Genomic DNA, 26954 nt, shown 5'->3' with positions numbered 1-26954 from the left:
TTTTCCAGTGCAACGTCATCAAATATGAACACTCTGTTTGACTTTACTTTCTCACGTGGTGGAATATTGCTGCTTTCACTGAACATCTGGTACATTACTCCCTAAATGCCATGCAAAATCTCTTGCAACAATTGATATTTTGGCTGAAACAGTGTCTTTGGAAAAATATAAACACGCTCCACGTTGACTCCGTGTTAACAGTGTTTGATGAAGATTAGTCTTCCCCAGTCTCAGTCCAATTACACCATACATGATATGGGGAAGTAATGATCCATTTTTATTCTTGCAGTTTCCAACATGATCACTGGAGTGTCAGTCGTTTACTACAAGAGCTTGTGGTGAGCGTGTTTTGTCCACTTAGTCATGGTAGTAACTGATCGTTTACAGCAGGATGCAGGGGTTTTGTAGGGAAATAGGTAACACATACATGGCTCTTAAACTTTTATTTTCATTTATAAACATACATAGGTGGGGATTTAAGAAAACTTAATAAGATTATACATCTGTGCCCACGTCTAGCAAAGATGAATCATGAATTTCCTCCTCCATCGATGCACAGCATGCATCATATAGTTAGGCTAAGGTTTCCTCTGATGGACAGGGAGTTTGTCTAACTAACTCCAGCAGATTACTCAACAATGTCTCGTAGAATTAATGAACATACTGCTGCCATCCTAGTCGACACTCTAGCTCATGTTGTATTGTGTGACCGGCACACATTAAATTCTTAAAAGTATGCTCCTGTAGATGTATGCACTCCCCGTTGTTAAATATTTTAACAGTGCCAGGGAAGTCCCACGCAGATATTGTATGATCGTTCAGTATCAACGATGGAAAGTGGGTGTAGCCGTGGCCTTTGTGATGAGAAAGTGCTAATGCTACTTTCAAGAGTCGTGGAATGGCTGTGGTGCAGACGGTCGGATACAATGATGGCACAATTCTTGAAAAATCATGCCACAATCCGCACTCTCTACCCACTCTCAAGGTATCCAACCTGATAGGATTCATATACTTATATGGAGATGATGTCTGTTCTTTCGGACATGTCCGAAAGAACAGACACCATTGATGACCTGCAGCCGTCTAGAATGAAATTAGAATTATATCAATACCTTCAGCTGCTGACGGGGGTTGATACATATCAACGGGGACAGGAGAAAATGTGTGGCCCGACCGGGACTCGAACCCGGGATCTCCTGCTTAGATGGCAGATGCGCTATCTATCTGGGCCACCGAGTGCAGAGAGAATAGTGCGACTGCAGGGACTATCTCGCGCACGCCTCCCGCGAGACCCACATTCTCACCTTGTATGTCCACACACTACATTCGTAGTGTCCCACCCCAAAACACTCATTACTCGTGGAAGACATTCTTACCAAGTCCTGTAAGAGTTCGGGGAATATATGTGTATCCGCACATTTTCACCTGTCCCCGTTGATATATATATCGACGCCCGTCAGCAGCTGAAGATATTAATATAATTCTAATTTGATACGATTCAGTTTCATTACTATTATGTGCGTAAATTTGATGGAATATAGTGGTGAAGTATTGCAGCAGACACCTGTCGCCATAGAATACGCGATATTGATATGCCAATTACAGTAACACAGCTGTTGCTTTATGGTGAGACGGGTCAGGCTCGGCTCGGTGAAGATTCCAGCACAGCAATAAGGGCCGGCCGCGGTGGTCTAGCGGTTCTGGCGCTGCAGTCCGGAACCGCGGGACTGCTACGGTCGCAGGTTCGAATCCTGCCTCGGGCATGGGTGTGTGTGTGATGTCCTTAGGTTAGTTAGGTTTAAGTAGTTCTAAGTTCTAGGGGACTTATGACGTAAGATGTTGAGTCCCATAGTGCTCAGCGCCATTTTTGAACAGCAATAAGGAGAGATTCTTGCCGTATAGCAAGGGGGTTTCTCCACTGACGGGTTTAAGTAGCGATCATGAAGATGTTACTAGAAGCAGCGCATTGATATAACAAGGGTGCTGCTATCCTCTATAATTGTTGTTTCTGTTGTGGACTGACAAGACAGCCAGTCCACAGTGACGGGTAACCGAAAGGCACGCGTTTAAACTCACGCAGGCTGGCGTGAGGTCTGAAACAGGATACGTAATGAATGCTATAAAGAAAAGTACGTAGCTTCTGGAATACTTAACTTTAATCCACATTTGTAGAACATCGCTCTTGATGATACATGTTATAACCACAATATATATAGCAAAGGATTATGGCGCCTTGCTAGGTCGTAGCAATTGTAGCTGAAGGCTATGCTAACTATCGTCTCGGCAAATGAGAGCGTAGTTGTCAGTGAACTGTAGCTATGAACGTCGGCTGTACAACTGGGGCGAGTGCTAGTAAGTCTCTGTAGACCTGCCGTGTGGCGGCGCTCGGTCTGGAATTACTGACAGCGGCGACACGCGGGTCCGTCGTATACTAGCGGACCGCGGCCGATTTAAAAGCTACCACCTAGCAAGTGTGGTATCTGGCGGTGACACCACAGCTTCTGTATATGGTCGCAGGTTCTAATCCTGCCTCGGGCATGGATGTGTGTGATGTCCTTAGGTTGGTTAGGTTTAAGTAGTTCTAAGTTCTAGGGGATTGATGACCTCAGAAGTTAAGTCCCACAGTGCTCAGAGCCATTTCAACCCTTTTTTTTGTTTCTGCTGCATATTCCCTTGCAGCCCAGCAGTTTCACCAGGACGTAGGGTCTACGCAAGATGAGGGCACGATATGGAGCCAACAGTAGTAGTTGCGAGTTTGGGTCTCGGTTGTGGTACCTGCTACCTGCACTGAGTCTGTCTCCAGGACTCACTGTCATGGTGCAGCAGGGGCATCAGAGGCTCACTTCATCAGCAAGCCGGACTCCTGCTCATGGGGCAGCAGGCTGTGCCTCTGGCACAGCATCTGCTGTTCGACAGTACGGTGTGAGTGCAACTGCACCATAAGCCATTGGGCGCTGGAAACACCCATTCACTACACGGCTACGGCTGGCTACTGCTGGAGGATTCCCGGCCATCTCTGATGCAGGGTGTATGTGGTCCGACTCACGTAATAGGGTCACATGCCACATACTGAGCACTGTTGTCAGAAAAGGTGGAAGTATGTGTTGCAGCTTTCCAGCTGGACTCTGTATGTCATCTCACAGGCCAGACGGACTTCTCTACATGTTGAGAAGAACGTGGGTGCTACCTTGCGCTAGCATAGTGCAGATTGATGAGTAAGCGTAAAGTGCTTAATCTGATAGTCGAGTGTCTCTGGGCCACCACTGGCCTACAGCCCACCCGCCCCCTTGAACCCTCTGCCACTACCCATCCTGCACCGTAGCCACCCCAGCATCATAAGGATCGGCACCAGTCTGAGAATCGGGTAGGATGTGTATGTAGGTTGCGTCGTTTGTAACAGCGAAGGTGTAAAGAAAGGAATATCGTTCGGTATGTTAGCATGTGAAATGGTTACACTACTGGCCATTAAAATTTCTACACCAAGAAGAAATGCAGATGATAAACGGGTATTCATTGGACAAATATATTATACTACAACTGACATGTGATTACATTTTCACGCAATTTGGGTGCATAGCTCCAGAGAAATCAGTACCCAGAACAACCACCTCTCGCTGTAATAACGGCCTTGATACACCTGGTCATTGAGTCAAACAGAGCTTGGATGGCGTGTACAGGTACAGCTCCCCATGCAGCTTCAACACGATACCACAGTTCATCAAGAGTAGTGACTGGCGTATTGTGACGAGCCAGTTGCTTGGCCACCATTGATCAGACGTTTTCAATTGGTGAGAGATCTGGAAAATGTGCTGGCCAGGGCAACAGTCGAACATTTTCTGTATCCAGAAAAGCCAGTACAGGACCTGCAACATGCGGTCGTGCATTATCCTACTGAAATGTAGGGTTTCGCAGGGATCGAATGAAGGGTAGAGCCACGGGTCGTAACACATCTGAAATGTAACGTCCACTGTTCAAAGTGCCGTCAGTGCGAACAAGAGGTGGCCGAAACGTGTAACCAATGGCACCCCATACCATCACGCCGGGTGATACGCCAGTATGGCGATGACGAATACACGCTTCCAATGTGCGTTCACCGCGATGTCGCCAAACACGGATGCGACCATCAGGACGCTGTAAACAGAACCTGGATTCATCAGAAAAAATGAAGTTTTGCCATTCGTGCACCCAGGTTCGTCGTTGAGTACACCATCGCAGGCGCTCCTGTCTGTGATGCAGCGCCGGCCATAAGTGGCCGAGCGGTTCTAGGCGCTTCAGTCTGGAACCGCGCGACCGCTACGGTCGCAGGTTCGAATCCTGCTTCGGGCATGGATGTATGTGATGTCCTTAGGTTAGTTAGGTTTAAGTAGTTCTAATTTCTAGGGGACCAATGACCTAAGATGTTAAGTCCCATAGTGCTCAGAGCCATTTTTTTTTTTTTTTTTTTTTTTTTTTTTTTTTTGTGATGCAGCGGCAAGGGTAACCGCAGCCATGGTCTCCGAGCTGATAGTCCATGCTGCTGCAAACGTCGTCGAACTGTTCGTGCAGATGGTTTTTGTCTAGCAAACGTCCCCATCTGTTGACTCAGGGATCGAGACGTGACTGCAGGATCCGTTACAGCAATGCGGATAAGATGCCTGTCATCTCGACTGCTAGTGATACGAGGCCGTTGGGATCCAGTACGGCGTTCCGTATTACACTAGCCGGCCGGTGTGGCCGAGCGGTTTTAGGCGCTTCAGTTTGGAACCGTGCGACCGCTACGGTCGCAGGTTCGAATCCTGCCTCGGGTATGTATGTGTGTGCTGTCCTTAGGTTAGTTAGGTTTAAGTAGTTCTAAGTTCTAGGGGACTGATGACCTCAGATGTTAAGTCCCATAGTGCTCAGAGCCATTTGAACCATTTTTTCGTATTACCCTCATGAACTCACCGATTCCATATTCTGCATCAGTATTTGGATCTCGACCAACGCGAGCAGCATTGTCGCGATACGATAATCCGCAATCGCGATAGGCTACAATTCGACCTTTATCAAAGTCGGAAACGTGATGTTACGCATTTCTCCTCCTTACACGAGGCGTCACAACAACGTTTCACAAGGCAACGCCGGTCAACTGCTGTTTGTGTATGAGAAATCGGTTGGAAACTTTCGTCATGTCAGCACGTTGTAGGTGTCGCCGCCGGCGCCAACCTTGTGTGAATGCTCTGAAAAGCTAATCATTTGCACACCACAGCATCTTCCTCCTGTATGTTAAATTTTGCGTCTGTAGCAATTCATCTTCGTGGTGCAGCAATTTTAATGGCCAGTAGTGTAAATGCGATGAGACAGTGTTATGTTTAAGTACATTTTTCATTTTCAGTTGATGAAAGATAATAATGTCATGGTCAGTTTCCCCTGGAGCAGGTTCTTTACGATACCACAGATGCCGACATCGAAGAAGAAATTTCAAATTTTGGCCGTTGTAGCAGATAGGTTATAAGCGGGTAATGTGGAGTTGTGTAAGAGCCTGGAAGCATTTCTGGATAGAAAAAAAGGAAATAGTTTATTACAAGAGTTTGGAGTATGCAGAGAAAATTCTATGGCTTTTGGACAGAAAACGTGCCTCAGGACTTGCGGAAGAGGAAGATTATGGAGAGTATGGGAATAAGGAAAGACGGGAACCACAGACTAGATAGAAGGTGTAAGCCGAAGGGAAGAGGAACGGGCTTCTGTTCAGTTTACCTGTTTCTTCAAGACGTCCGAGTACTGTTGATGTAGATAAATCTGTCAATCCTGAGAGGAGAAGGACAGAAGTTGACGATTGGTGAGACGGTTTCTGGAGTGCGAAGATTATGACAGTTAGAGAGAGTGGTGACATTAAACTAATTTGAGAGTTATTGCGCTGCATGGACTAATATCGTTGTCAAAGTTGAGCAGAATAACATAGAAGTAGCAGCTCCGGTATCATGTGGGATTGTGGGATCCAGGGTAGCAGGAATAAGTTTGGGCTTTACCAGTGTGAATAAGTGTGGGAATAGTAACATGGACGATGTAAGTGCACTAGTATCTACCGCGCTGGGTGACTGTGAGTGTTGTTTTAAGGACGTGCAGCCTAGGCCAGATGTGCATCGTAGTGCTGTGCCAATGATTTTTGCGTCATGCAGAGTGGAACTCCAGACGCTATTGTTAACGGAGATAGTATGGAAAATGTACGAGATGTGGTTGATAGTTGTGCTACGGATGTTGTAGAAGAAACGGTACGGGTAAATTTTCTTTTCCTCAGAAGCAGGGTGAACGGAGGAAAAGGGAGAGGAGACGAGTTCGTGAAGTTAGTGATCGGGGCGACAAGACGGAATCTGTTGAGGAGTGCGCGCCAAAGGTTCGGCATCTAACGGTATCACGGATAATGGGTCTCACATGGAGACCACCTGGCATTCGAAATTTTGTAACTTTTTGTATTTATAGTGCGTGAAGTTCAGTCAAATTTCCATCTTCCTAAGCAATTCAATGCAACTGTCAAAAACTCTCGAGGAAACAGACTCTAAATATTTGCGAGGACTTTTGATTCACTAAAATTAAGCTCATATTCGTAGTGCGCTGTGTGGCTCACGAGTCGGCTTTTGGTGGCTATGGTTGGTGGACATCTGTCATTTGCATGAACACTGTGGTCTGCTGCGCTCCGGTTGCCAAGTCAAAATGCCTTTTGCAGCAATTACCTGCTTTCTTTGTTACTTTGATGGATTCATATAAGAAGCAAAGGTGAGTCAGTCTAATAGGAGAGTTACGTAGAAATTTATAGTTGGCCAGAATGTTCAGAGTCCGAATTCGTTTGAAATCACGACGTGGCTTGAGGAAACTGTGAAAATTTGTTTCGAAGATATTACAGGTATTCATCTTCCTATTGTGAATAGTATAGTATACCTGAAGCTTACAAACACCGAACTGAGTGACAAAATTGTTGAGTCCACTGGTGGACAATTTAAATGTAAACATCACGACGAAACTGTCAGTGGGGTTTCTGTCATGCTTTAGGGATTTGGAATTAGCGCTGTTCACAACTTTGAGTTGTCTTTCGAAGTCACTGCGGAACAAATGATAACGCATAATGCGAGGATAGTCAGTAATTTTGCAGAAAAGTGATCTCCTGCTTACAAGTTCCCTGACCTGAATGGAATTAGGCAATTGCGGTTAGATTCCGGTACATATCAATGTGTGCATATATTATGCCATCGGAATACGTGACGGAAAGTTCAGAACCTGCGTGTCGTGCGGCGCTACAGGCAATCTCTGCTAGTTTTGTATACAACGCCGAGTGGCCAAGCTAAGGACTGGTGAAACTGTGAGACTTCCGACCATGCAGCGGGAGGCACTGAACAGAATCCTATGCCTCATGCTCCAGAAGTCACTCGAAAAGACATTGCTCGTCCATTGAATTAATGATGGACGTTAGCTACTCTCTTGTGACAAAATAATTCAAGTGCCAAGATGATGAAACAGCCACAGCTGTCAACCGGAATGGAATGCAGAGCCGACTACAGTGTTTGAGATAGAGCAGGCCCCAGGAAACAACAAATCATCTGAGGCTCCACGTACCAAGGAACAGAACTGTGCACCAGAAACGAATGTAGAAACACAAAACACTGAAACATCGCCAAGACGCAATCTTTGAAGAAAATATAAACATAGGAGATTCGTTCGCAAGGCTACTGAACCACAGCATCGATTTTGAGAGAAAAAGCAAAGGAAATCAGTAACAAACAACATGAGGAACGTCCCGGATTTGAGCTTACGTGCATCTGATTTAACGCAAGCCGAAACAAGTACAGCACGCACCGTGCCAATGAACTTTTTGTGGCACGAAATACTGCCGCGAAGAGCCACTCACGACATAGTCAGAGTACTTCTTGAGACTACACATGCAGACAGCGAAACATCAAACATTAATCAACACAAAAACAAGGCAGATGAATCTGAAGAACTGAATCAAGATAACCAAATGGCTGAAATTGAAGGAACGGGGCGGATCCCTGTCCAACAAGATCAATCGAACAATGTGGAAACCACTTTGTTAGAATAGGCACCTGGGAAAGTTTATCTTTCCGACAGCTCTTCTTATGGCGAATATTAAGAGTCATAATGAATAAGACCAGATGAACGCAGCGCAAGCGTTCAAAATCGCTACGCTGAACATTGATGAGATGCCTCCCTCTTTGCACCTACAACGCTTGCAAGACTTCATATCTACAGCCAACGTTGATCTACTGCTGTTACATCCATTAACAGACATTCAATTAAAGAAGATACGTGGGCGAAACTCCATAACCAACCCTGGTATCGGTGGGAACCGCCATTCTCACAAAAGAAAGCATCCTTGTGACACAAGCAGAAAAACTGGCATATAGCAGAGAAACTGAGGAAACTGTTAGTGCCGCTCGAATGGCTAACGATTACTGTGGTGTCACCGCCAGACACCACACTTGCTAGATGGTAGCCTTTAAATCGGCCGCGGTCCGGTAGTATACGTCGGATCCGCGTGTCGCCACTATCAGTGATTGCAGAACGAGCGCCGCCACACGGCAGGTCTAGAGAGACTTCCTAGCACTCGCCCCAGTTGTACAACCGACTTTGCTAGCGATGGTTCACTGACAAAATACGCTCTCATTTGCCGAGACGATAGTTTAGCATAGCCTTCAGCTACGTCATTTGCTACGACCTAGCAAGGCGCCATATTCAGTTACTATTGATATTGTGAATCATGTACCGTCAAGAGCGACGTTCATCATTAATGGATTAAAGTTAAGTATTCCAGCAACTACGTCCGTTTTTCTAAATTCTAATTTCCTTGTCCTGTTCCAGACCTCACGCCAGCCTGCGTGAGCTAAAACGCGTGCATTTCGGCCTCCTCTAGTAACACGGTGTTGGCTCTCTTGCCAACCACAACAATTACACACCGTCTGGCAACAATAACAGGGGCGCTAGAACAGATTCTTTGAAAAGGTTAATTGCTCCCGTCTTCAGTAATAATCAAGATCTCATAATCTTAGCTGGCGGTTTTAATTATTTTCTCAGTCCAAAAGATGAGCAACGAATTTCTATAAATCTTTGGAATTGGAGCGTACAGCCCATCAGTTGCAGCTAACCAATACGTGGGAACATACCAACGGTGCAGCGCCTAGCTTCACTTACTGTACCATTCATTCAGCAAGCAGGCTGGACGGGATTTATGTATCAGATGACTGAAAGAACCACGTCCGCCAGGCTGAAGTGTGGCCCACTAGTTTCTGTGATCATGCTGCATGAATCGCTACAGTCAATTTGAAAAAAAAAACAAGAGACTTACAAGGATAGCGGCTTTGTAAACTAAATATTTTCACATCTACAAGGTGAGGAACGTCACGTAGCTTTTACCAATGTGAGCGTCGGGTTTGGGTGATCTGCTATTCTGTTATTCTGCGCAACGGATTAATCTGAGATGTACCCTTTTCCCTGAGGATCCTGCAAGATGCAATTTCCACCCCCACACTACTACAGAAGTCAGACAGACGCTCCTAACGTTCGAAAGAGAAATGCCTGAAAAACTTTCAGCAATAAATATCTTCTGGAGTCGTCCGCTGTAAGGAAATGCCACAAAATTTCTTATGTAGCTAGTGGGATACTTGGGTACTGGAGAAGTGCCAGTGTAAGAAAAACATGAAACTAACGAAAATTATTTATTTTGCAAAAATTCTGAGAAATCACAATGGCACTTTTAGTTATGAATTGAACAAGTTATATCCTGGTTCTTTTCGGAATGTGAAGTTACCTCTCAAGGATAGGATTCGCCAATGAAATTTCTATACAAAGTTTAAGATTGTTATTGACTTGGCAGAATGGTGGTGGTTGTGGTTAGTGTTTAACGTCCCATCGACAACGAGGTCATTAGAGACGGAGTGCAAGCTCGGGTTAGGGAAGGATTGGGAAGGAAATTGGCTGTACCCTTTCAAAGGAACCATCCCGGCATTTACCTGAAATGATTTAGGGAAATCACGGAAAACCTAAATCAGGATGGCTGGAGATGGGATTGAACCGTCGTCCTCCCGAATGCGAGTCCAGTGTGCTAACCACTGCGCCACCTCGCTCGGTTTGGCAGAATGGCTGAGAGGCGCGCCTACTCAACTTGAATAATTATCCTTTAGAATGTTGCTAGGTACGGTCGAGGCTATCGCGTGTGAAATGCAGTGAAGTGTATTGTTGTGGAGGAAATATGGGGCTCGCAATAGCTGTAGCGCACAATACCGTAAGCTGCGATGACTGCTGTCTGCGCCGCTCGCTGCTGACAAATAAGATAACTCTCGTTCTATCTGGATTGACCTTCGCCAATGAAACTGTCCCTACGCCTTGATGAAGTCAAGGATTCTTATTCGCCCCCAGTCTAACTATTGGCGTGGTACGCCGGTCAGATAACCAGTCCACTGTGATGCCACTCAAAATTCGCTCGCAGGCGTTTAACTATCACTGTCCATTCACACCACACAATAAGTATGTCGGCCAACACAGCGAACAACACTTAATCGCAAGGACTCAATATAGAGTCACACTTCGATTCGCTCTCGACAGAGGTGCTCTCCCAGTGAAGTACTGAGGAGAGACTTGTTCCTCGCTCCAAGAGCGACAACAGAACGGCGCCTCTCCACGCCAGACGTGAAGGGGTATATCTTTCGGTCTCTTCCATTACTCCTTCAGCTCAAGGCGTCAGAAATATCGTCTGCCAATCAGCATTGCTCTTCTAAAACGGGAGAGTGACGTTTCGTTTAAGGCAGCCAATCCGGTAATCTGTAGTATCGGCGGTTGGCGTTTGCTGTCTCCCTGTGAGAATCTCTGAAACTGCATGCTATGTGTAAAGAATGCGTAGGATGGATGCTCCCATACAATGTAGCGAAATTTGCTTTTAAGCCGAACTTGGGGTCGTTCCCCCTTTCACTCGGGCACATGCTGTCTGCTCCACAGTCAACCGAGGTTGACTCGGCCTCTGAAGGGACCGGCCTCCCGGTGTGTGGTCTGCCTCTCTCGAACTAAAAGCTCCTGTGACCGTCATGTCTGGAATGTATGTGTGTACGCCAGCCTGGAGTATTTCAACTTCGGTGCACACTTGTTATTTGCATATCGTTTACATGAATTCATACAACATTGACTTTATCTTATCGAGTTCGGGTTCGAATGAAGCGTCTTGATGTGCGGAATATGATTGTGAGGGCGGAATATGTAAGTAATGAAGGTCAGGAGACCACAACGACTTACACCAACAACGCAAAGTATACAAAAGCAGAATTCCAATACACAGTTCTTCCATAGCTTGGCATAAATTGAAGCTGGAGTGAGGAAAAGGAAAAGATAGGGATGGAAGTATTCATGTCAGCTGCATCAGGATTTTGGGAGAATCGTTGCCGACGAGTAAAAAAGGTGTACCTGGCATAGATTCGAACCGGTGACCTGCGCACTACACAGTCACGTTACACACCGTGCCACCCGGACACAGCGATTAGTGTTAATGCACGGACTATATCCGTACACCTGCCGGCCGACCCACTTTCCCACCTAACGCCACCTATCCACACTCTCCGTCCCTGTCTCCCATGCTCTCCCGCTGGATGTCGAACGTAAATGTGCATCCGCGATGAAGGTGGAGGATTCATTGCCCATCCAGGCGAATCAATTATACGAATGCGTCGTATCTCTCCTTTCGGATACGTCCGGGAGAACAGAAACCACACATTCACATATTCAAACAGCTTGGTGGCTGCAGTGTGCTAACCCAAGTACAACAAAACCGTTGATTGAATACGCACGACAGAAAATATTTTGATACAAAAAAACGACTGAGTTTTATTTTAACTGTCTTTGAGATTTATATACCATGGACGTACGAGTAATGGAGAACTGCACAAGGATTTAGAAAATAAAAGCAAAAATCTTTAGCTCTGAAACGACAATAGGCGGAAGGTCTGAACTTACGGGCGATAGTGAAGAATATCATAGAGGGAAAAGAAAGAGTTATGTACCATGTGATGCGTAAGAATAAGAATCAGACGGAAAAAACTAGAAATTAAATCGTGGGACAATTTTAACAAAAAGAATGAAATAAAGGATGTCGTTCAAAAAATGTATGTCAGAATTAATATCCAACAAACCTACCGACGAGAACGCGTGGCAAGATCCTTTAGGAACATACAAGGTAGAATTAGCGAAGAGGACACGGAAAATCCCACTGCTGAGATAAAGGAGGACGAGCTGAAAGAAGTAATGGCACAGAGCCCTAAAAACGTCTCTAGGACCTGATGGTATCCCCGTAGAATTCTGCCAGGTGATCTGGCCTCAAATGAAAAGCAAATTGTTATGCATGTTCAACGAGCTCATAAAGGAACTTCCGACGACCCCAAGGAATTTACTGATATAATAATAGTTCTAACTCCTAAAATCCAGTAAGCAAAGGAACTGAAAACCTGCGCCCGATCAGACTGCTCAACAGCGATTACAAGATCACGGGACGCGTCTTAGTAACACGAATGAAAATGATATTGAACTCCATCACCGGTCCGTACCGAAAGTGTGTAGACAAAGATAGAAACATTCATCAGAATATATGTGAATACATGTTCAAAATGGCTCTGAGCACTATGGGACTCAACTTCTGAGGTCGTCAGTCCCCTAGAACTTAGAACTACTTAAACCTAACTAACCTAAGGACATCACACACATCCATGCCCGAGGCAGGATTCGAACCTGTGACCGTAGCGGTCTCGCGGTTCCAGACTGTAGCGCCTAGAACCGCACGGCCACTCCGGCCGGCTGTGAATACAGGGATGTAATATCAACCGCAGAAGTCTGCCGCATAAAGTGTGCATTAGTGTCATTAGGCTTGCAGAAGGCGTTTGATAGAGTAGATCGTTAGTATCTTCTAAAACTCATGGAAGCAATCGGATTCCTACCACGAATCATGCGAATTACTCAGCAAATACGAAAAAACAGTACAACACGAATAATGATTTACGGACAGCAAAGTAATATTGAGGTGAAAACATCCGTACGACAAGGCTTCCCCTATCTCAATGGCCCTAATCGCAATTGCAATAGAACATCTCCTCTCTGCACTCATGAAACTACTGCAAGGATTGGATATAAATGGCTAGAAAAAAGTATGCAACGCTTACGCAGACGATGTGGGCGTCCTGGTCACAAAGGAAGATGAAGTAGCGAAAGCTCTTCTATGGTACACACATACGAACTTCTATCTAGAGCCAAACTCAGTTAAGGGAAGTCAGGTATCATGAACATAGGCAGAGGGATACGCATGCAGAATCACGGACAACTAATGGAAGTACCTAAACTGAAATGTTTGGATACTGAATTTAGAAGCAAAACCATTGCTGTTAATTACAAAAGTTTCTTACAGGCATACGAGCGTCTGTAGAAGCAAACATTCTGATACAACTCGACGAGATACAAAAAACTACCCTGGTGTATATATATATAACGTCTAAACTTAACTATCTTGCGTAAGCCTTGCTGATACCCTGAGATACAACCAGAAGAATTATGTCGGCAATAGGAAACTTTGTGAGCGAAGGCAGTATCTTCAAAGCGAACTTCGACACTCTGTCATTCCCCAAAAGGAATGGAGGACTGACCCTCATCAACGTCAAGTTACAAGCGTTATAAGTGTGTCGAAGATATGAGCAGAAGAAAAAGAAGCCAAACGACTTGACGGCCCACTTGTTGAATGAAATCGCTCCTGCTAGCCTGCAACCACCTACAGATGTACACCACATTCCCAACGGCCTTTATCATTTACAAAATTGTCTCGTTGAATACAGTAACAACTCTTCGAAGCTCAAAGAACGCAAATGACGTCTATGCATGTCTCATGGACGTGAAGGAAGGGAATACAAAGCACTATACGAATGCAGTAGATTTTAGCGTACAAATGGCAAAAAGAATTTATTAGAACCTTTCAGGAGGAAAAAAAGGGAAAAAAACAAATTCCTCGACTAGAAACAAATACGAGACGATACCCTGAAGAAGAATGAAGATTCAGAAATACAGGGTGTCCGGGCAAGAGGTATACACAAACAAATCTACGTAATGAAAAAACTCGACATTTTATGTTTTTAGATAACGCGTAATCGATAGAGGCACTCTCCAAGATGTGACCCTCATAATTTCATGAGCAGCGCTGAATCGCATGAAGCATGCGCGCCAGGGGCAGAACGCGCCTGCCTCGACATGTTGGCGAACTATGTAGTTCCACAGCTGCGTGCTGACGTCATTCTCCAGGAGGATGGTGCCTCCCCCCACTATCACGTGGATGTTGCCACATTTCTACACGAGACGTTGCCTGAGCGCTGTATCGAATTGGGGGTCAATGTTACCTGACCCCATCGGTCTTCCGATCTGACTCCGCTGGATTTCTGCGCATGGGGGATGTATCAGGAGCATTGTTTACAGAACAAACATTCGAGATCTAGTAGATGTGAGACAATGGATCTACGCCACAGCAGAGGCCATAACACGTCTCATGCTTCTGAACATGTGGTGAGAAGTAGAGAACCGTGTCGATATCTGTCGACCTACAAACGATGCCCACATTCTACTGTACCGACGTGCAGGAAAAGTTTTTGAGCTCCTGTGTACGATGTTGCACAAGGTAAGTTATAAACCTTAATAGGTACTGACATATAAACAAATGTGTGTGTCTAGCCCGGACACCTCGCACATTTTTTCTCTTTTAATCCCCATTTTATGGAAAGCGGGGTGTCACCGCCAGACACCACACTTGCTAGGTGGTAACCTTTAAATCGACTGCGGACCGTTAGTATACGTCGGACCCGCGTGTCGCCACTATCAGTGATTGCAGACCGAGCGCCGCCACACGGCAGGCCTAGTCTAGAGAGACTCCCTAGCACTCGCCCCAGTTGTACAGCCGACTTTGCTAGCGATGGTTCACTGTTTACAGACGCTCTCATTTGCCGAGACGACAGTTTAGCATAGCCTTCAGCTACGTCATTTGCTACGACCTAGCAAGGCGCCATATTCAGTTACTATATGTCTTCTGAACGAGTAAGATTGTGAATCATGTACCGTCAAGAGCGACGTTCCCCATTAATGGATTAAAGTTAAGTATCAAACTAAGTATGTCCGATTTCTGAACTCTCATTCCTTGTCATGTTCCAGACCTCACGTCAGTATAGCCCTTCCCTCCTCACGCCAGCCTGCGTGAGCTAAAACGCGTACATTTCGGCCTCCTCTAGTAACACGGTGTTGGCTCTTCAGCCAACACTACAGAAAGAACTTTTATGAAACTTCCTGACAGATTAAAACTGCGTGTTGCAGTGAGACTAGGACTCGGGACCTTTGCCTGTCGCGTGCAAGTGCTCTACCACCTTTTTCTTTTGGGCCTCCATACTCCACTTGCAGCCTGTCCTTACGCTCGCCAAAATTTCCCTCCTTGCCCTGGCTTCTCTTTAGAAACTTCTCTTCAAAAGTATTCGGTTTTCGTTTAAGCCCAGAAGAAAATTTTCTTTCTTGAAATTATGATTTCTTCTTGTTAAATAGAGAAAGTAAATCGTTCCTCTCAGTGATTCTGAAAGGATAGTAATTTTTCTCTGAATAGTGGAAAATGTAATGAATATGTTTTTGTATGTGAAGTCTTTCATCTTTATTTAGGAAGAATTTAAAATCTTTCTTCAGCTTATAATTTAAAATTTAGAATAGAACATAAAACTTCCTCCTTATAAAATGGGATACAGATTAAAAGTAAAAATTTATTTCTGACCATCAATTCTTCGTGAGGATACCATTCTGTACTTGCTTCAAAACATTTGATTTCTTGTTTTTTTCTTTTGAAATGTTTTCATAAATTCTTTTTGCCCTTTATATGCAATCATCAAACCATGATGTCCATAGCAATTTTTTTCGTTTCCAAGTTCAAGAAACACTTCACATCGTAACTCTTTGTAACTCTTTGTAAGAAACATGAACTTTTTTGCAGTTTTTGGTGCATGTTAGGTGATGGTGCTGAGTCACAGGTACAGCCAATAATCTTCTTTCCTCTTATTTTCTTCCTTCAAGACATAATGCAACGTGTGTCATTTCACCCAGTTTAAAACATTCCGTTTCGTTGTAGTAAATGGCACTGTGTTTGGAGTAAGAAAATCTGCAGCGGTGAAATTGTATGATATTCTGTTGACGATGGCCAACTTCTGTTTAACTATATGCCAAATGTCTTTTACACTTTCACACTGAAACCAGTGTTCTTCAGTGTCATAAAGCGTGCATGATGCGGACGTAGGTGAATTTGCGAGATGTATGTCACGGAGTCCGGAATTAGTTAGTACTTTTCGGTTGACAGCTTTATACCATGTTGCTTTCACCTCGCAAGGTAAGTTCCAATTATGGATTTTTTCCCAAATAGGAGGCCAGCCATTGTTGGGATAGTTCTTTTCAGAGACATTCCATTCCCTCGTGTCCATAAGTCACGTGTAAACGTACGTTACTTTCATCACTTCCTGTTAAGTGAGGCTCGAAGAGTTGTAACTGTATTCAACGAGAAAGTTTTGTAAATGGAAAAAGCCGTTGAAAATATGGTGTACATCTGTAAGTGGTTGCAGGCTGGCAGGAGAAATTTCATGCAGCAAGTGGGCCGTCAAGCTGTTTGGTGACGTTTTTCACTGCTCATACGTTTGACACACTTACAACGCTTGTAACTTGTAACTGACGTCACTGAGGTTCAGTCCTCTATTCCTTGTTGGGAGTAATAGTGTCGAACTTCACTTTGAAAATACTGCCTTCGCTCACAAAGTTTCCTATCGCCGATATAATTATTTTGTTGTTTCTGAGGGTATCCGCAAGGCTTGCGCAAGATAGTTTAGTTTAGACGTTAAATATATATATTTTCCAGGGTAGTTTTCTGTATCTCGTCGACTTGTCTCAGAATGTTTGCTTCTACAGACGTTCGTATGTCTGTAAGTAGCTTTTGTAATTAACAGCAATGGATGTTGCTTCTAAATTCAATATCCAAACATTTCAATTTGGGTATATGTAGAGGTCTTTCTCCGCTACCAGTAGCGGTAATTTAAAAAAATAAATAATAAAAAATAAAGAAAACAAAAAAGCTTTACATATTTCTTGAGACAGTCACGGTCGAAAAATAGTCAAAATGGCTTCAAATTCAATTTGGGTACTTCCATCAGTTGTTCGTGATTCTGCACGCGTATCCCTCTGCCTATGTTCATGATGCATGACTTCCTTTTGTTGAGCTTGGCACGAGACAGAAGCTCATATGTGTGTGCAGTCTGAAGAGCTTGGGGTACCTCATATTTATTTGTGACCAGGACGCCCACATTGTGTAAACGTTGCATACTATTTTGTAGCCATTTATGCAGGACGTCTCAAACCTTTTGGGTCAAATTTAAAAAGTTGATAGTAGGCCGACAGCCGTTTATGCTGTGGTAGCGAAACAATGCTCACAATTGCATATTTGTTGTGATATCGACGTACACAGCGTACACCGCATCTAAGTTCTAGGGGACTTATGACCACAGCAGTTGAGTCCCATAGTGCTCAGAGCCATTTGAACCATTGATTCCCTATCTCAATAAAATTGGTTGTGCGCTCGCTATCACCTTTTCCAGTTTGACCCAAATGATTCCGGACATCCTGTATGCAATCCTTCTGGTTGTTGCGTGAGTTTCGAGAGGGTAGGTACTATTGCAACTGTGGATAGGGCCATTGAGATGGGGCTACCTTGTCGTAAGGATGTATTCATGTCAATCTCCTTACTTAGCTGTCCTTTAATCATTATTCGTGCTGTGCTGCTTTTTAATATTTGTGGAGTAATTCGCATGATTCGTGTTGGAAATGCCATTGCTTCCATAATTTTGAAAAGATATTGACGATCTACTCCATCAAATTACTTCTCTAAGTCTGATGACACTAATTCACATTTTATGCTGCAGACTACTGCAGTTGATATCCGATCCCTGTATTCGCATCTATTCTGATGGTTGTTTCTGTCTTTGTCTACTCATGTTTGGTAGGGACTGGTGATGGAATTCATTATCATTTTCATTTGTCTTGCTAAAACGTGGGCCATAAGCTTGTAATCGCTGTTGCGCAGTGTGAGCGGGCGTAGCTTTTCATTTCCTTTGCTTAGTGGGTCTTTTAGGAATTTGCACAATTATTCCTTCAGGTCATTCTTTAGAGACGTTGTCATTTCCGTTTATGAGCTCGTTCAACGTGCGTAGCAACTTGGTTTTCATCTGCGATCTGAACACCTGGTAGAATTCTACGGAAACTCCATCAGGTCCTGGGGATTTACTTTTAGGACTCTGTGCTATTGCTTTCAGCTCGTGCTCCTATATATCAGCCGTGAGATTTGTCGTGTCCTCTGCGCTAATTTGCGTTATATGTTCCTAAAGAAATCTTGTCATGCGTTGCTGTCTTTAGATCTGTAGGACATTAGTTCTGAGATACACTTTTGAACAGCGCCCTTCATTTCATACTGTTTTGTAAAACCTGTTCCATCATTTAACTTGTCTTTTGAAAATATTTTTCTGTTTTCTCTCTTACTCTCACATATCACGTGGTACATGACGCTTTCATCCCCCTCTATAGTATTCTTCCCTCTCACCTGCATTTTAAAACATTCTGCCTGCTGGCGTTTCACAGCTAAAATTTTTTGCTTTCATTTACCGAATCCTTGTGTAATTCTCTGTTATCCGCGCGTCCACGGTGTATAAATCTCTTAGACAGTTATAATAAAACTCAATCTTTTTTGTGCCAAAAACTTTTCTGTCATGAGTATTCAGTCAGCGTTTTTCTTATCTTCGGCTCTGCACGCTGCAGCCATTATAGAAATGTATAACGGAATGCTTTCGCATTCTTTCCATATGTTGGTAAACGCCACTCGACATCCCTGATATTGTTGATGTGAAATGTTTACTTTCCATAAGCCCCCAGCTCAGTAAGTCCCTTGCTTCTTTTTTTTTTTTTTTTTTTTTTTTTTTTTTTTTTTTTTTAGAAATGCTGGTGGGCCATGGGCCACTTCAGACTGGAGGACATGGTTCTTTGAAATCGCTGAAACACAAATCCTGTCCAGCTTGCTTGTGGAATGACTGGTGCAGTAAGTGAAAAAAATGACTCTGGGCACTATGGGACTTAACTTCTGAGGTCATTAGTCCCCTAGAACTTAGAAGTACTTAAACCTAACTAACATAAGGACATCACACACATCAATGCCCGAGACAGGATTCGAACCTGCGACCGTAGCGGTCGCGCGGTTCCAGACTGAAGCGCCTAGGACCGCTCGGCCACTCGGGCCGGCAAAGCGCTCCATCTTACGCCGGCATATACAACACAGTTAAGCCATATGCACACTACATATAAGTCGTATATACGACGCGATAAGATACTTTGACAGTACAAAATAATGGTGTCGTTGCAATCGTTAGTTGAGTGGCACCAAATCTGGAAACTGGTAAAATTCGTTGGCAGTCAAATACGAAAACAGGCAGATTTGATGGGATACGCCAAAATGCAGATGTCCTGGCCAAAAAGAGCTGAGCTCTTTGCGCGAATGTGTGTATATCTGCCTATTGTGCCTGCAGAAAAAGATGGATGTAACGTAACTGATTAGCTACATGATGTCCAGCGTAGGTCTTCACACAAACATCACTAGAGCAAGAGCTAATTACAGTGTGACAACGTAGCCTGCACTCAAAAATATCTGAATTATTTGTCAGTCATGCGCTGTTGCTCCAAGCCAATGGCTGTAGGGCTCTACTACTCTTAGACAGTTTGCCCTCAATGCTAGGTCTGTGCTCTGCAGTGAGAGCATAAGTGTGGGGATATCGAGATCGAAACCACTGCTACGTGGAAATATGCCTTGCACTGCCCTATGTGCCCATCTGCGTTACATTTCTGCAAGTCAATGGCTGTAGGGCTCTACTACTCTTAGGCAGTTTGCCCTCAATGCTAGGTCTGTGCTCTGCAGTGAGAGCATAAGTGTGGGGATATCGAGATCGAAACCACTGCTATGTGGAAATATGCCTTGCACTGCCCTATGTGCCCATCTGCGTTACATTTCTGCAAGTCACTGCCTGGTCCTACACTCATGCATCCCTACTGTGTCGGTGACAAAAAAGTATTGACTATTATAGGACTTGTTGAGATGGTGAGAGACGAAATTATTTACATAGGAAAGATAGCACTGCCAGAATAAGATTTCTTGTAGATATTAGAGTAAAAATAATTTGTTTCTCCTGCTTTAATATAGCATTTTTGTCGTATTTGTTGCAATCAGTCCACTTTATCAAAGCTATATGCAGACAGAACATAGTTATAATAATAATCACGATTGGCTGGATGGTTTGTTGGTACACCAGTACTTAAGATACAGAGCAGTGTTAAACACAGCAAAGCACCTATTCCGTAAGATTTTCGTTAGCTGACACCACATTAGACACGGTTTGTTAGTGTTTAACACTTACACATTCCAGCACAGGGTCAAACACTGATAAGTACGCTCACTCCTGGGCTTGTAATTAGACAATTAAATTCATTACATATTTTTACTCTAAAGTTGGGAGGCCATCCACGTTAAACAGTCAGTCTCATCTGTCATATTGTTATACATAATCGCATTGCTATTGTGAGACAGTGACATCTATGTGTACACCCACATGTACAAACTGACTCAATCGGAAAGTCTTCTACGTTGAATTATGTCACACTTGCCACACCAAAATATAAGCGTAAAAAATTGGTAGAAATAGCTGTGTAAGGAGTAATGCTGTCTTTGCTGTTGTGACGCATTGATATTGTACACCTTGCGTATCGCTGGTTTCTGGAACATTCAGAGCCGAAAGTGCCCTTTCTCTGAGGCAGCATTATCTTGCTGCATAATGACAATAATGCCACAGCGCTACTGGTCACACGTCGTCTGGGCGCGTGCAAGAAGTGTCGGTGTTGGGCTCCCACACAGAGAAGTCATGCGCAGCCCTGTCAAAGATAAGGTGAAAGAAGAATCTGGTAGAAAGTGAAATCAAAAGTTGAAACTGTTAAATCGGTTTGTAGAAGAAAAGTATTCTAGTACATCAGTTATTTCGTGGAAAGACGCGCGGAATTAAGAGATGTGTGGGTAATACAGAGTCGTGTTTGAGAATAAGTAATTTTCGTTGACAACATATTGATAGTGAAACGTAAATGAAAAGGCTTCTGAACTCAGTGATTACCCGTTTAATTAATATCGAAACGCAGTGTAACAATGGTCATTTGAGTGTGAATGTGAACCAAACATAACTTAAAGTAGGCTGGATGAGCGGCTTTCTCAGGGAAGTGTGTTAGTTGCTAAAGGGACAATAAAACAAACTAATTTGACTTGTACTGTTATAACTTAAAAGTGACATTTAACTGAATAATTTTAATACCGGTATCTGAAAAGTATAAGAGACACTTTTCCGTATTAAGCACATGGTCTGGTTTATTTTGTTTCGAAGCATGTTGTCTATATAAAGCTCCCATACTAGATAGCCGCAAAATTAATCAAACACAGGGGTGGAAAATTGTTGCCCTTCAGGTTGAGTTAGACAAGGCCAGGGGAGATCTTGACAGGTTAAGTAGGGAGAAGGATAAAGAGAAGTGGGAAGTGGCAACAGGCAACAGGAGGAACAGGCCTAGAACTTTGTCTGACAGCTTCGTAGTGAATGTGGAAAATAGATTTGACCTCTTGCTTCAGTTAGAAGCTGGTGAGCCTCAAGCAGTTGCAGGTGTAGACAGGGCACAACAAACTTTCAGCAGCCAATTTAAAAGTAAGAAGCTGGGAAATCAGTAAAGAGAAAGAAAGTGTTGTTGTTAGGTAGTTCACATGGAAGAAGTGTTGGCCAACTTTTGCAATATGAACGAGGATCAGAATACCAGGTCAGATTTTTTTTTTAAACTAGTGCTGGTCTGGAGCAGGTGACAGAGGATTTAGGATCACTTTGCAAAAATTTCATAAGGAAGACACCGTGGTTATAGTGGATGGGCCAGGTAACGGTACTGACAGAGATCCTGGGTACAGTATAGAGTTTGACCTGGCAAAGATTACATATGCATCGAAGCATACTAATGTTGAGTTTGTATTTGTTCTTGGGTACCATGACCGACCTCTTTTGAACTCTTCTGTCAAGAGAGTTAATTTGGACTTGGAACGGCTGCTTATGTCAGGTGCAGGGTCACACACTGCTGTGGTTCCTGTTGATTCTCTCAATACGTGGGATTATACTAGGCATGGCCTTCACCTCAACAGGAAAGGGAAGGGTAAACTTGCTGGTAAAATAGCTGGAAAGTTAAAGGGGAAGCACTGTCATGAGTGATAAAATATCAGTGGTTATAGGGTTCAGAAAAGACCCTTTTTTAAGGGTAGGGAGGACAGAAAGAAACCAATTTTTTAAGAGAGGTTAGGATTGAGACAAACCTTCAGATTGAGAAAGAAACCAAAAAAACGTAATTCTAGCTTATTACATTAGCATAAACAGCTGTTGGTTAAGAATTTTCAACAATCAGCAGAAATTTGAACTCTACCCAATTTTAACTCAGTCATTGTGAAATGTCAGCTGTCTTTATTGCATCAAATTTTCGAAGACTAAGAAATAAAAGTAATGAATTAATTATCTGCATAGATGAATTAGAGTCCTCAAACCTAGCTGACATAATCTGCCTCTCTGAACATCATGTGACCACTGGTATAGAAGTTTTATGTGTAACATGATTTAGGTTAGCATCTCACTTTTGTAGATCAGAAATGGAGGAAGGAGAAGTTGCCACATTCATCAGGAACTGTAATAAATTTAAGAACATAGACATTCATAAATTTTGCCTAGAACAGCATATGGAAGCATGTGCAACAGAAAACGAATTTCACAAAAAATCCTTCATAATATTAAGTGTATATCGAGCACCTGCAGGTAACTTCAATCTGTTCATAAACCACCTTGGAACTGTACTGGCCCATTGAACAACCAAAAACAAAGAAATAGTGGTTGCTGGTGACTTCAATGTAGAGTTCCTTAAAGACTCTCCCAATAAGAACCTATTTGAGTTAGGAACACTATCATTCAACTTAATTCCCACTGTAAAGTTCTCCACTAGAGCAGCCAATTGCTCACAAACAGTCATTGATAATATCTTTACGTAAAAGTCCAATGAACAAAATCATATTACAAAACCAATAGTCAGTGGCCTCTCAGACCATGACATGCAGTTCCTTCTGGTAAAAGTTAATACTGAACAGGATATAAAATCTGTTAACTCTGAGCTCAAGAGGGTAATCAACAAGCCAAAAATTGATTATTTTAGGACACTCCTCAGAGGCATTCACTGGAGTGATTTTTACAGTGCTCATGGCATGAATGAAAAATATAACACTTTTGTAAATAAAGTGCTTACCTTTTTTGAACACTATTTTCCGCCAAAACTAACCAAGGTTAGAGTAAATTCTACAGAGAAGCCATGGATTACTCAAGGAATAGGAGTATCTCGTAAAACAAAAAGAAAACTGTATAAGTCAATCCGAAACAGTTCTGATGTTGATGCTATAGCACATTACAAGAAATACTACAAAATATTAAAGACTGTAATACGGACATCAAAGCAAATATATCACAAGGAAAAGATAGTCGTATCAGATAACAAAATAAAGACAATATGGGATATAGTGAAGGAGGCGATCAGTAGAAACAGACATGAAGAGGGACAAATAGCATTAGGAGTAAATGATTGGTGACACATGGGTATAGTGTTGCAGAACTTTTTAACAAACATTTTACAACTGTTATTAAAAATATGAGATTGTGAGGTTCTGTATATGCTGCTATGGAATACCTCAGACTAGACATTTCAAGTAACTTCCATTATATGAATTTGGCCCTCACTACCCCAGCAGAAGTAACGTCCATTATAAAATCTTTAAAATAAAAATCATCTAGTGGGTATGATGAAATATTAACGAATTTAATTAAAGAATGTGATTCTGAGTTAAGTAACATATTAAGCTATCTGTTTAACCAGTCGTTTATCAGTGTAATATTTCCTCAATGGTTGAAATATGCTGAAGTTAAGCCACTGCTTAAGAAGGGAGATAAAGGAATAGCATCACATTTCCGTCCATTTTCACTTTTGCAAGCATTCTCAAAAACTTTAGAAAAGGTAATGTGCAATCGGCTTTACAACCATCTTATCACAAACAACATACTGTCAAAGTCGCAGTTCGGATTTAGGGTTCTGATATTGAGAAGGCTATCTACACTTGCAGCGAAAATTCATTAGACAAAAAATTTCAGGCAACTGGTATATTTTGTGGTCTGTCAAAGGCATCTGACTGCATAAATCACAACATCCTTTTAAGCAAATTAGAATATTATGGTGTAACAGGAAATGCTGCAAAATGGTTCAAATCTTATATCTCTGGCAGGAAACAAAGGGTGTTATTAGGAAAGAGACATGTATTAAGCTATCAGGCATCATCCAACTGGGAACTAATTACATGTGCGGTCCCACAAGGTTCCATGTTAGGACCCTTAATTTTTCTTGTGTGTATCAATGACCTTTCATCAGTAACATTACCAGATGCCAAGTTTGCTTTGTTTGTCAATTATACAAACACTGTAATAAATAGCAAATCAAGTGTAGTCTTAGAAAGATCAGCTAGTAAAATATTTGTGGACATTCATCACTGGTTCCTAGCCAATTCTTTGTCACTAAACTTTGAAAAAACACACACTACATGCAGTTCAGAACTTGTAAGGGGTGTCCCACGAGTATATGCCAAACATACGATGACAAGCAGACAGAAGAGGTGGACAGTGTTAAATTCTTGGGATTACAGCCTGATAATAAATTCAACTGGGAGAAGCACACCACAGAGCTGCTGAAACGTCTTAACAAATCTCTATTTGCTATGCGAATTGTGTCAAACATAGGGTGTATAAAAATGAAAAAGCTGCCATACTATGGTTACTTTCATTCCATAATATCATATGGGATTATTGTTTGGGTTAATTCATCAAGCCAAGCTGAAGTTTCCTGGGCACAAAAACGTGCAGTATGAGTTATATGTGGTGTGAACTCAAGAACATCCTGCAGAAGCCATCAGGCCACCACAGAGCCGCCGTCTACGTGGCGAGAAACCCGAGTTCGAGCCATATTCAACAGATCGCAGTCTATCGGAGACAGAAGAAGAAGTGGACATCACGATGACAGCAACTGTATGCCACCACATGAGACATCCTTTCGGGTTCTCTGGTTCCATGGCCAAGATCCAAACAAGTGGCTGAAGGTATATGAGTGTACAGCCAAATTTAACAAATGGGATGACAACGTGTGTTTGACTAACGTATTTTTCTACTTGGAGGGCGCTGCCAAGCAATGGTATGAGAACAACGAGGAGAAGTTCACAAGCTGGGAAGTATTCCAGGCGGAACTGCGCAAGTATTTCGGCGACACACAACGACAGAAGTGCAAGGTTGATGATAAATTAAAGTGCAGGGCACAGCGTGTACGAGAAACGACAGAATCCTACATTCAAGACGTCTTGGAGCTGTGTAAAATAGTGGATCCTAGAATGAAGGGGGAAGATAAGGCTGCACATCTTACGAAAGGAGTTGCTGAGGACATGTATCAAGCCCTACTCCTGAAGGAGGTTTCGACAGCAGACGACTTCATAAAATGTTGCCAGTATATCGAGATAATGCATCAAAAAAGAATTACACGCAAGAAGTTTGAATGGCTTCCAAATGTCTTATCTATGTCTGTGATGGAGGGAGAAACTTATTTCAGAAGCGTTCTTCGTCAGATAGTGAGAGAGGAAGTTCAGAAGGCACTTGGATTGCACGGCGAGCAAAAAACCGAGACGCTTCAAGAGGTCATATGGGAGGAAGTGGAACAGACATTGAATCCAGTCTCTCGTTAGTCATTTCGCTTTAACATGGTAAAAAATGGAGATCCAGGAGAAGTTACGTTCCTACAATGTCGCATGAGTAACCTGTTTGGGCACCAAGGAAGACTGACGTCTGGAGAACCCAGGATAACCAACCAGCATGTTTCCACTGCGGACGACCGTTACACGTGGTGCGTTATTGTCGAGAAAGGCGGCGGATATTTGATGACGCCCGCGCCAGAAGACAGCAGACCGATCTTAGCTGACGCCAACTACGGGACGACGAAGATGAACAAGAAGATGTGGGTGCAGGACGACATAGGTCACCAACGCTGCAAGCTAGCTGCTGGAGAGGACGCTCCCCAACACGCCGATCAAGGTCTCCATCGGCGTTTAGAAGTTCCAGCAGATCACCTAGCCGCCGCAACCTGGAAAGCTAAAGGGTGCGACCTTCCTTGGAGGTGAAGCCACTGAAGAGAAAAATCCTCCGCCGTTGATCACTACAAAAATGATAGGAAACTACGTCGATATCCTCAGTTCAAGCTCTTGTGAACTCTGGAGCAACATATTCAGTGATTTCGGAGAAGTACCGTCGCCAGTTGCAGAAAACCATATTCGTGAACAACAAAACATCCCTGCTGAAGGTGGCTAATGGGAAATATGTAACACCTACAGGAAGATGTGTCATTCGTGTGGGTATAAGTGGCCATACACAGCCCTTAGAATTCATCGTCTTACAAGAGTGTAGTCATGACGTCATTCTCGGATGGGACTTTTTGAAAGCCTCTCAGGCAATTATCGACTGTGGTCGCTCGAAGATTATGCTAGACGAGATGAGATACTGTGGACAGGAAGATGCGCATCCGAGTGTGCGGAGACTATGTGCGCTGGATGAAGTGATTATTCCTGCAGTCAGCGCTAGAAAGGTAGCTGTCATGTGTAATGCCATGCATCAACCCATGGATCTTGTAGTCGAATGTGTGAGAAGCATACCAGTGAAGAATAACTTGGTCATCCCAGCCTCTGTCGTCTC

The sequence above is a fragment of the Schistocerca piceifrons genome, chromosome X, assembly GCF_021461385.2.
Source record: "Schistocerca piceifrons isolate TAMUIC-IGC-003096 chromosome X, iqSchPice1.1, whole genome shotgun sequence".
NCBI lineage: Eukaryota > Metazoa > Arthropoda > Insecta > Orthoptera > Acrididae > Schistocerca > Schistocerca piceifrons.
Note: the sequence above shows the minus strand (reverse complement) of the source record.